A 9,766-nucleotide genomic window follows, 5' to 3' on the forward strand; every position below is an offset into this window, starting at 1 on the left:
TTACATATTTTATCAAGATTTATCATAGCTTCACAAAAATGACTTGGGAAGTGTTCCCTGCTCTTCTATCTTCTGAAAGTGGTTGTGTGAGATTGATGATGTTCATTCCTTAAGTATTTGCTAGAATTCACCATGAAATCATCTGGGCCTGAATTGTTCCTTTGTCGTGTTTGTTATGCTTTTAGGAAAGTTTTTGATAGAAAATTAAATGTATTTATAAGAAATTGAGCTATTCCTATTTCCTATGCAATCTGCCGTCATTTTCAGTAAATTGTTTGGTTCCAAGGAATGTGTCACTTTTGTCAAAGTTATCAAAGTTATTGGCATAAGGACCATCCTAGTAGTTGCTCATTATTCTTTTAATACCTATATGATCTATTTGCTATCCCTATTTCATTCCCGATATTGACTAGTATACGTTCTCTTTTTTCTTAATTAATCTTGCTAAGGGTTATATAATTCATTCTTCTTTTAAAAATGTATGGCTTTATTCTTATTCAACATAGTATTGGAAGTCTTAGCCTCAGCAATCAGATAACACAAAGAAATAAAAGGCATCCAAATCAGCCAGGAGGAGGTCAAACTTTCACTCTTTGCAGATGACATGATACCCTATATGGAAAACCCAAAATATTCCACCAAAAAACTGCCAGAACTGATCCATGAATTCAGCAAAGTCGCAGGATATAAAATCAATGCACAGAAATCGGTTGCATTCCTATACACCAACAATAGAGCAACAGAAAGAGAAATCAAGGAATTGATCCCATTTATTCAAAAACCATAAAATACCTAGGAATAAATCTAACCAAATAGGTGAAAAATCTATACACTGAAAACTATAGAAAGCTTATGAAAGAAATTGAAGAAGACACCAAAAAAATGGAAAAGGATTCCATGCTCCTGGATAGGAAGAACAAATATTGTTAAAATGTCAATACTGGGGCGCCTGGGTGGCGCAGTCGGTTAAGCGTCCGACTTCAGCCAGGTCACGATCTCGCGGTCCGTGAGTTCGAGCCCCGCGTCGGGCTCTGGGCTGATGGCTCGGAGCCTGGAGCCTGTTTCCGATTCTGTGTCTCCCTCTCTCTCTGCCCCTCCCCCGTTAATGCTCTGTCTCTCTCTGTCCCAAAAATAAATAAAAATGTTAAAAAAAAAATGTCAATACTACTCAGAGCAATCTACATATTCAGTGAAATCCCTATCAAAATAACACCAGCATTCTTCACAGAACTAGAACAAAAAATCCTAAAATTTGTATGAAACCACAAAAGACCCTGAATAGCCAAAGCAATCTTGAAAAAGAAAACCAAAGCAGGAAGCATCACAATCCCAGGCATCAAGCTATACTACAAAGCTGTAATCATCAAGACAGTATGGTACTCGCACAAGAACAGACACTCAGATCAATGGAACAGAATAGAGAACTCAGAAATGTACCCACAAATGTATGGCCAACTAATCTTTGACAAAGTAGGAAAGAATATCCAGTGGAATAAAGACAGTCTCTTCAGAAAGTGGTGCTGGGAAAACTAGACAGCGACATGCAGAAGAATGAATCTGGACCACTTTCTTACACCAGACACAAAAATAAACTCAAAATGGATGAAAGACTTCAATGTAAGACAGGAAGCCATCGAAATCCTCCAGAAGAAAGCGGGCAAAAACCTCTTTGATCTTGGCCACAGCAACTTCTTACTCAACACATCTCCAGAGGCAAGGGAAAGAAAAGCAAAAATGAACTACTGGGACTTCACTGACAGAATGGGAGAATGTATTTGCAAATGACATATCTGATAAAGGGTTAGTATCCAAAATCTATAAAGAACTTATAAAACTCAACACCCAAAAAACAAATAATCCAGTGAAGAAATGGGCAAAAGACATGAATACACACTTCTCCAAAGAAGACACCAGATGGCCAACCGACACATAAAAAAATGCTCAACTTCACTCATCATCAGGGAAATACAAATCAAAACCACAGTGAGATACCACCTCACACATGTCAGAATGGCTAACATTAACAACTCAGGCAACAAATGATGTTGGCAAGGATGCAGAGAAAGAGGATCTTCTTTGCACTGCTGGTGGGAATGCAAACTGGTGCAGCCACTCTGGAAAACAGTATGGAGGTTCCTCAAAATATTAAAAATAGAATTACCCTATGACCCAGCAATTGTACTACTAGGCATTTATCCAAGGGATACAGGTGTGCTGTTTCAAAGGGGCACATACACCCCAATGTTTATAGCAGCAGTATCAACAATAGCCAAAGTATGGAAAGAGCCCAAATGTCCATTGATGGATGAATGGATAAAGAAGATGTGGTATCCATACACAATGGAGTACTACTCAGCAATCAAAAAGAATGAAATCTTGTCATTTGCAACTACATGGATAGAACTAGAGGATATTATGCTAAGCGAAATTAGTCAGAGAAACAAATATCATATGACTTCACTCATATGAAGACTTTAAGAGACAAAACAGATGAACATAAGGGAAGGGAAGCAAAAATAATATAAAAACAGAGAGGGGGGAAAACATGAGACTCTTAAATATGGAGAACAAACAGAGGGTTACTGGAGAGGTTGTGGGAGGGGGAATGGGCTAAATGGGTAAAGGACATTAAGGAATCTACTCCTGAAATCATTGTTGCACTATATGCTAACTAACTTGTATGTAAATTTAAAAAATAAATTAAATAAAAATTTTTAAATAAATAAATAAATATGGCTTTGCTAATATTCATCATAGTTTTTTATTTCATTTATTTCTGCTCTTATCACTATTATTTCCTTTACTGAAACTTATTTTGGATTTACCTTGCTTCTTTTCTAGTTTCTTTAGATGAAGCATTAAGGCATTGATTTTATGCCTTTCTTCTTTTCTAATATAAACATTTAAAGCAATAAATCATCCTCTAATCACTTTGCTACCTGCCTGCCACTAATTTTGATGTTTTATTTTTATTGTTATTCTATATGAAATATTTTCTATGTTCCTTTGTGTTTCCTTCTTTCACCCATGGGTTTTTGTAGAAATGTAGTGTGAAATCCAGATATTTGGAGATATATTATTGCTATTAATTTATAATATAACTCCATTGGGGACTCAAATAACTTATTTTGTAAAATTTCAGATTTTCTAAATTTGTTGAGACTTGTTTTACGGCCTAGCATTTGCTATATCCAGGTGAATGTACAATGTGCCGATGTAAAGAATATATTCTGCCATTGTTGGGTATGATGTTTTATAAATATCAATTAAGTAAAGATGGTTAGTAATGTCATACAGATATTCTATATTTAATTATTCCTTGTCTATCTATATCAACTGCTGAGGAAAGGGTGTTAAAATCTCCAAATATAATTTGGAAATATCGATTTCTCTCCCTGTTCTGTCAAATTTTACATATTTTGAAGCTCTGTTGTTGGGTGCATACAAATTTATGAATTCTTTGTGGTTCTGATTGACCCTTATATTTTTGCCTTTTATCTCAGGTAATAATCTTTGTCTTTAATTCTACTTTGTCTAGTATTAATATAGTCATTATCACTTTTTATGCTTACTTGTTGCATGATATATCATTTTGCATCATCTTACTATCAACCATCTGTGTCTTATATTAAAATTGCATCTCTTGTAGACAACAATAGCCTTGCCCATTTATCTGTTCTAACAAGTTCTGCTTTTAAGTGTTTAGCCCATTTACACTGAATATAATTTTTGTATGGTTGGACCTAAATTGGTCCTTTTACTATATGTGCCCTCTATTTTGTTCCTACATTCCCTCTTTCCTGCCTGAGTTAATCAAAATTTTTTTAGATTTCCATCCATCTGTTATATTTTTGGCTACACCTCCTTGCATGGTTTTCTAGTTGTTGCTCTAGATATTAATATATATCCTTAATTTTCACTATCTACTTAGAGCTAATATTGTACATAAATGTAAGAATCTTTCTACCATACAGATTCAATTCCCCTTCTAATGCATCCTTTATGCTATAGTTGCCATATGCATTACATCTAAATATGTTATAAAACCTATAATGCACTATTACAGTTTTATTTTTAAAAGTCATATGTACTATAAAGAAATTAAGAGAAAACATTCCTTAATATTTACTCAAAATTTTGCCATTTCTGGTGTTCTTTATCTCTACCCAAAGATCAAGATTTCCTTCTACTATTATGTTTCTTCAAATTGAAAGACTCCCTTTAGCATTGCTGTTAGTGCAGGCTGTTGATTAATTCTCTTAGCTTTCACTTATCTCAAAATATTCTTATTTCACCTTCATTTCTGAAGAATATTTTTCTCAGATATAGAGTTCTGGGTTGAAAGTGTTTTTTTTTTCTTTATTACTTTAAATATGTTGTTCCAAATAATCCTAAAATTTGTATGGAACCACCGAAGACCTTGAATAGCCAAAGTTATGTTGAAAAAGAAAACCAGGGGCGCCTGGGTGGCGCAGTCGGTTAAGCGTCCGACTTCAGCCAGGTCACGATCTCGCGGTCCGTGAGTTCGAGCCCCGCGTCAGGCTCTCGGCTGATGGCTCGGAGCCTGGAGCCTGTTTCCGATTCTGTGTCTCCCTCTCTCTCTGCCCCTCCCCCGTTCATGCTCTGTCTCTCTCTGTCCCAAAAATAAATTAAAAACGTTGAAAAAAAATTTATAAAAAGAAAAAGAAAACCAAAGCGGGAGGCATCACAATCCCAGACTTTAGCCTCTACTACAAAACCAAGACAATATAGTATTGGCACAGAAACAGACATATAGACCAATGGAATAGAATAGAGAACCCAGAATTGGACCCATAAAGGTATGACAAAGCAGGAAAGAGTGTCCAATGGAAAAACGACAATCTCTTTAGCAAATGGTGCTAAGAGAACTGGACAGCAACATGCAGAAGAATGAAATTGGACCACTTTCTTACACCATACACAAAAATAAACTCAAAATGGATGAAATACCTAAATGTGAGACAGGAAACCATCAAAACCCTAGAGGAGAAAGCAGGAAAAAAACCTCTTTGACCTCAGCCGCAGCAATTTCTTGCTTGACACATCTCCAAAGGCAAGGGAACTAACAGCAAAAATGAACTATTGGGACCTCATCAATATAAAAAGCTTCTGCACTGCAAAGAAAACAATCAACAAAACTAAAAGGCAACCGATGGAATGGGAAAAGATATTTGCAAATGACATATTGGATAAAGTATCCAAAATCTATAAAGAACTCACCAAACTCCACACCCATAAAACAAATAATCCAGTGAAGAAATGGGCAGAAGACATGAATAGACACTTTTCCAAAGAAGACCTCTAGATGGCCAACAGACACACTAAAAGATGCTCAACATCGCTCATCATCAGGGAAATAAAAATCAAAACCACACTGAGATACCACCTCACACCAGTCAGACTGGTTAAAATTAACAACTCAGGAAACAACAGATGTTGGCATGGATGTGGAGAAATGGGAACCCTCTTGCACTGTCGGTGGGAATGAAAACTGGTGCAGCCGCTCTGGAAAACAGTGTGGAGGTTCCTCAGAAAATTAAAAATAGACCTACCCTATGACCCAGCAATAGCACTGCTAGGAATTTATCCAAGGGATACAGGAGCGCTGATTCATAGGGGCACATGTACCCCATTGTTTATAGCAGTGCTATCAACAAAGCCAAATTATGAAAAAAGCCTAAATGTCCATCAACTGATGAATGGATAAAGAAGATGTGGTTTATATGCACAATGGAATACTACTTGGCAATGAGGAAGAATGAAATCTTGCCATTTGCAGCAACGTGGATGGAACTGGAAGGTATTATGCTGCGTGAAATAAGTCAGGCAGAGAAAGACAGATACCATATGTTTTCACTCATATGTGGATCTTGAGAAACTTAACCGAAGACCATGGGGGAAGGGAAGGGAAGGAAAAAAATAGTTACAGAGAGGGAGGGAGGCAAACCATAAGAGACACTTAAATACAGAGAACAAACAGAGGGTTGATGCGGGGGCAGGGAAGGGAAAATGAGTGATGGGCATTGAGGAGGACACTTGTTGGGATGAGCACTGGGTGTTGTCTGTAAGCAATGAATTACAGGAATCTACCACCAAAACCAAGAGCACACTGTATATTAGCCAACTTGACAATAAGTTATATTAAAAATTAAAAATAAAAATAAAAATAAAGATGTTTTTCCACTGTTTCCTGGCTTCAACTGTTTCTAAGGGCAGTGCTGAGAAAAGTCTTGTCAATGTACTTCCATATGTAATGCTTCATTTTACTCTGACTTCTATTAAGATTTCTGCCCTGGCCACACTGCCATGATGATGGTCTGGGATTTAAGTCCTCTCACACTGTGACCCAGCTATTAGAAGTTATTAATATACATTGAGCTCTGGCTGTGCATATGCGTTCAGCAATTGAATGTGACCTCAAAACTCAGTTGTGTATGTCTGCCTTCATTGAAATAGAAAAGATTTTTCTGTTGTTTTCTGATGTGTGCATGTGACTAGAAAACATGTTCAGACCCTGAGGCTCATGGAACCTGACCTTTCTGGCAGGATGCTTTAATTACTGGTTTTGATTTCTGGCTTAATTTTTAAAATCTATTTGGCAGTTTATGGCCCTTTTCTGACCCTTTGTAAAGATTTTATCATTTCTAATAAATATCTCATAAATCAATAAAAAAAGGTTTTTCTCATTAACCTTGTTTTCAGTAGTTTGACTACAATGTGCCTAGGTGTGGTTTTTCTTTGTATTTATCCTCCTTGGAGTTCATTGAGCTTCTTAAACCTATAAATAATCTTTCTCCAAATTTTGGAAATTTTCACTTCTAATTCCTTCAAGTAGCTTTTCTTTTCCATTCTCTCCATCCTCTCCTGGGATTCTAAACACCCACGCATTAGAACGTTTTTATTACTGCACAGATCACTGCTCTTTTTTTGATCCTTGTTCCTTTTGGTGTATCAGAATGAATCATTTCTATTGATATATCTTCAAGTTTGTGATTCTTCTGTCATCTGCAATCTGTTATTAAGACCATCCAGTGGGGCACCTGGGTGGCTCAGTTGGTTAAGCATCTGACTTAGGCTCAGGTCATGATCTCACTGCTGGTGAGTTCAAGCCCCACGTCAGGCTCTGTGCTGACAGCTCAGAGCCTGGAGCCTGTTTTGGATTCTGTCTCCCTCTCTCTATGCCCCTCCCCTGCTCACCCTCTGTCTCTCTCTCAAAAATGAATAAACATTAAAAAAAATTTTTTTATTCATTTTTGAGAGACAGAGCGCAAATTAGGGTCAGGCAGAGAGAGATGGAGATACAGAATCCGAAGCAGGCTCCAGGTTCTGAGCTGTCAGCACAGAGCCCAACTTGGGGCTCAAACTCACAAACTGTGAGATCATAACCTGAGCCAAAGTCAGGCGCTTAACCTACTGAGCCACCCAGGTGCCCCAATATTAAAACATTTTTTTAAAAAGACCATCCAGTGAATTTTTCACTTCAGACATTGTATTTTTCAATTCTAGAATTTACAGTCTGTTCTTTTCAATAGTTTCTTTTTTGCCTGTTAAAATTTCCTATTTTCTAAATTTGTTATTATTCCCTTGGAGCATGTATTTTTTGCATTTACATTTTTACATTTTACGTTTTTACATATTACACCATACATTTATATTTTACATTACACACTTGATTGTGTGTAAATTATAATAAACACAATAGCCAAAGTGTTAAGTAGTAGGGTTGGTACATATAATCCATTCATTTATTTATTCATGTATTCATCCATTCGAAAAGCATCTACCATGTACCTACTGTGTCAGGCTTTGTTCTAATTCCTAAGAACTTGGAAACAAACTATAAATGGTCCCTGCTCCCAAGGAGCTCCCAGAATGGTAAGGAGAAGCAGGCATATAAATAAATTGGCTAATATGATATTATGGGTGGTGGTGGTAGGGTGCATACAGAGTATAACAGGGACACCAGGTGGGCCAGTCTACCTTGGGAGGGTAAGAAAAGCCCTTACATAGAAAGTGACGCTTGCATTGGCATAGAGGAGCTTGAAGAACATCGTAGGAAAGTGTCCAGTGGGCAAATTAACATTGGGATTTGAAAAGCAGAAGAGAATTTAGTCCTGGATACCCAGGTTTGGTAGCCCAAACTTTGAGCTTTGAGGTCGTTGTGTGAGGCTGAGGGAATGGCTGAGATTCCTCCAGATGGGATGACAGGCAGCCTAAGAAGATGAAGGTGAAATAAAGTTTGTCTGAGCCTTAGTCAATCAGGAGACCGAAGCAGATTGGGTTGGAACTGAGGACCAGTCTCCAAGCCTGAGATGCTCCGAGTACATTTATCTTAATACTTTAAGAACACAGACCTTGGACTCAGACAGATCTGAGTTGTAATGTCAGCTGTGTGGCCTTAAAGAGATTGCTTAAACTCTATTTGCCTCAGTTTCTATAACAATAGAATGGGTATAACAACAGTACCTGCTTCAGGGTTGTTTAAGAATAAGATAAGATTTATAAACAGTGCTTGGCACATATCAAACAATCTTCAAATAGTAGCTGTTGTTATCAATTCATTAGTAAAATGGATGTGAAAGATAGGAACAAATTTTAATTTCTTTACCACTAGATTGGAACACAGATGCACTCATTTATTTAAGAAATATTTATTGAGGGGCGCCTGGGTGGCGCAGTCGGTTAAGCGTCCGACTTCAGCCAGGTCACGATCTCGCGGTCTGTGAGTTCGAGCCCCGCGTCAGGCTCTGGGCTGATGGCTCGGAGCCTGGAGCCTGTTTCCAATTCTGTGTGTCTCCCTCTCTCTCTGCCCCTTCCCCGTTCATGCTCTGTCTCTCTCTGTCCCAAAAAAATAAATTAAAAAAACGTTGAAAAAAAAAATTTAAAAAAAATAAATAAATAAAAAATAAAAAAAAAAAAGAAATATTTATTGAGTACCTACTGTATTCCAGGCATGGTTTTTTGCTGTACTTGGGAAAAACAGTATCTGTGACCTTAAGATCTTAACCTGACATTAAGAACTCAAGGGATCTGAAACCTGAATGGGGGAACATGTATTATTTTTACTAAACTAACTAAAATTTAGCATTTCCTTCAATTATGAATGTAGACAACAAACCATGGTAGCATCACAATATATGTGACTTTGTCACCACCAGAAATATTTTCACATCACATTATAGTTATTGCAAATATCTAGAAATACTTACTAGAAATAGCATTACTTCAAAGTTGGGGAGTTGGTAGACCATTTTAGATATTGTTAATTTATCTTGTTAATGATGAAGTACATATATCACTGTAAAAATTTAATAATGAGTATGCTTTATGTCCATAAGTGTATTTATAATAGCTTCTTTGAAAATATTGTCTGTGAATTACAATGTCAGGGTCATTTCAGGGTCAGTTTCCCTCGAACATTTTTTTTCTTAAGTGTCACCACATTGTCTTGTTGTTTTCTTTTTTTTTTTCTAGTAATTACGCATCATATCCCAGACATTGTCAATAATGTTTTCTAGTGGTTCTGGCTTCTCATTTTCTGCTATATTTCTACAGAGAGGTGTTGTTGTTGCTGCTGCTGCTTTGGCATGCAGTTAACTTCGCTAAACTCAAGCTCCAAACTCTGTCTCTCCAGCGTTGGGCATCAATGGAAATTTCTGCTCCATTCTTTCCTTGGAGTCTGCCCTATTCATACACCCAAGGATGACCAAAGATTTGGGCAAAGTGTATATGCCAAATTTGGGTT

Source organism: Neofelis nebulosa, chromosome X (genome assembly GCF_028018385.1).
Source record: "Neofelis nebulosa isolate mNeoNeb1 chromosome X, mNeoNeb1.pri, whole genome shotgun sequence".
Taxonomy (NCBI): domain Eukaryota; kingdom Metazoa; phylum Chordata; class Mammalia; order Carnivora; family Felidae; genus Neofelis; species Neofelis nebulosa.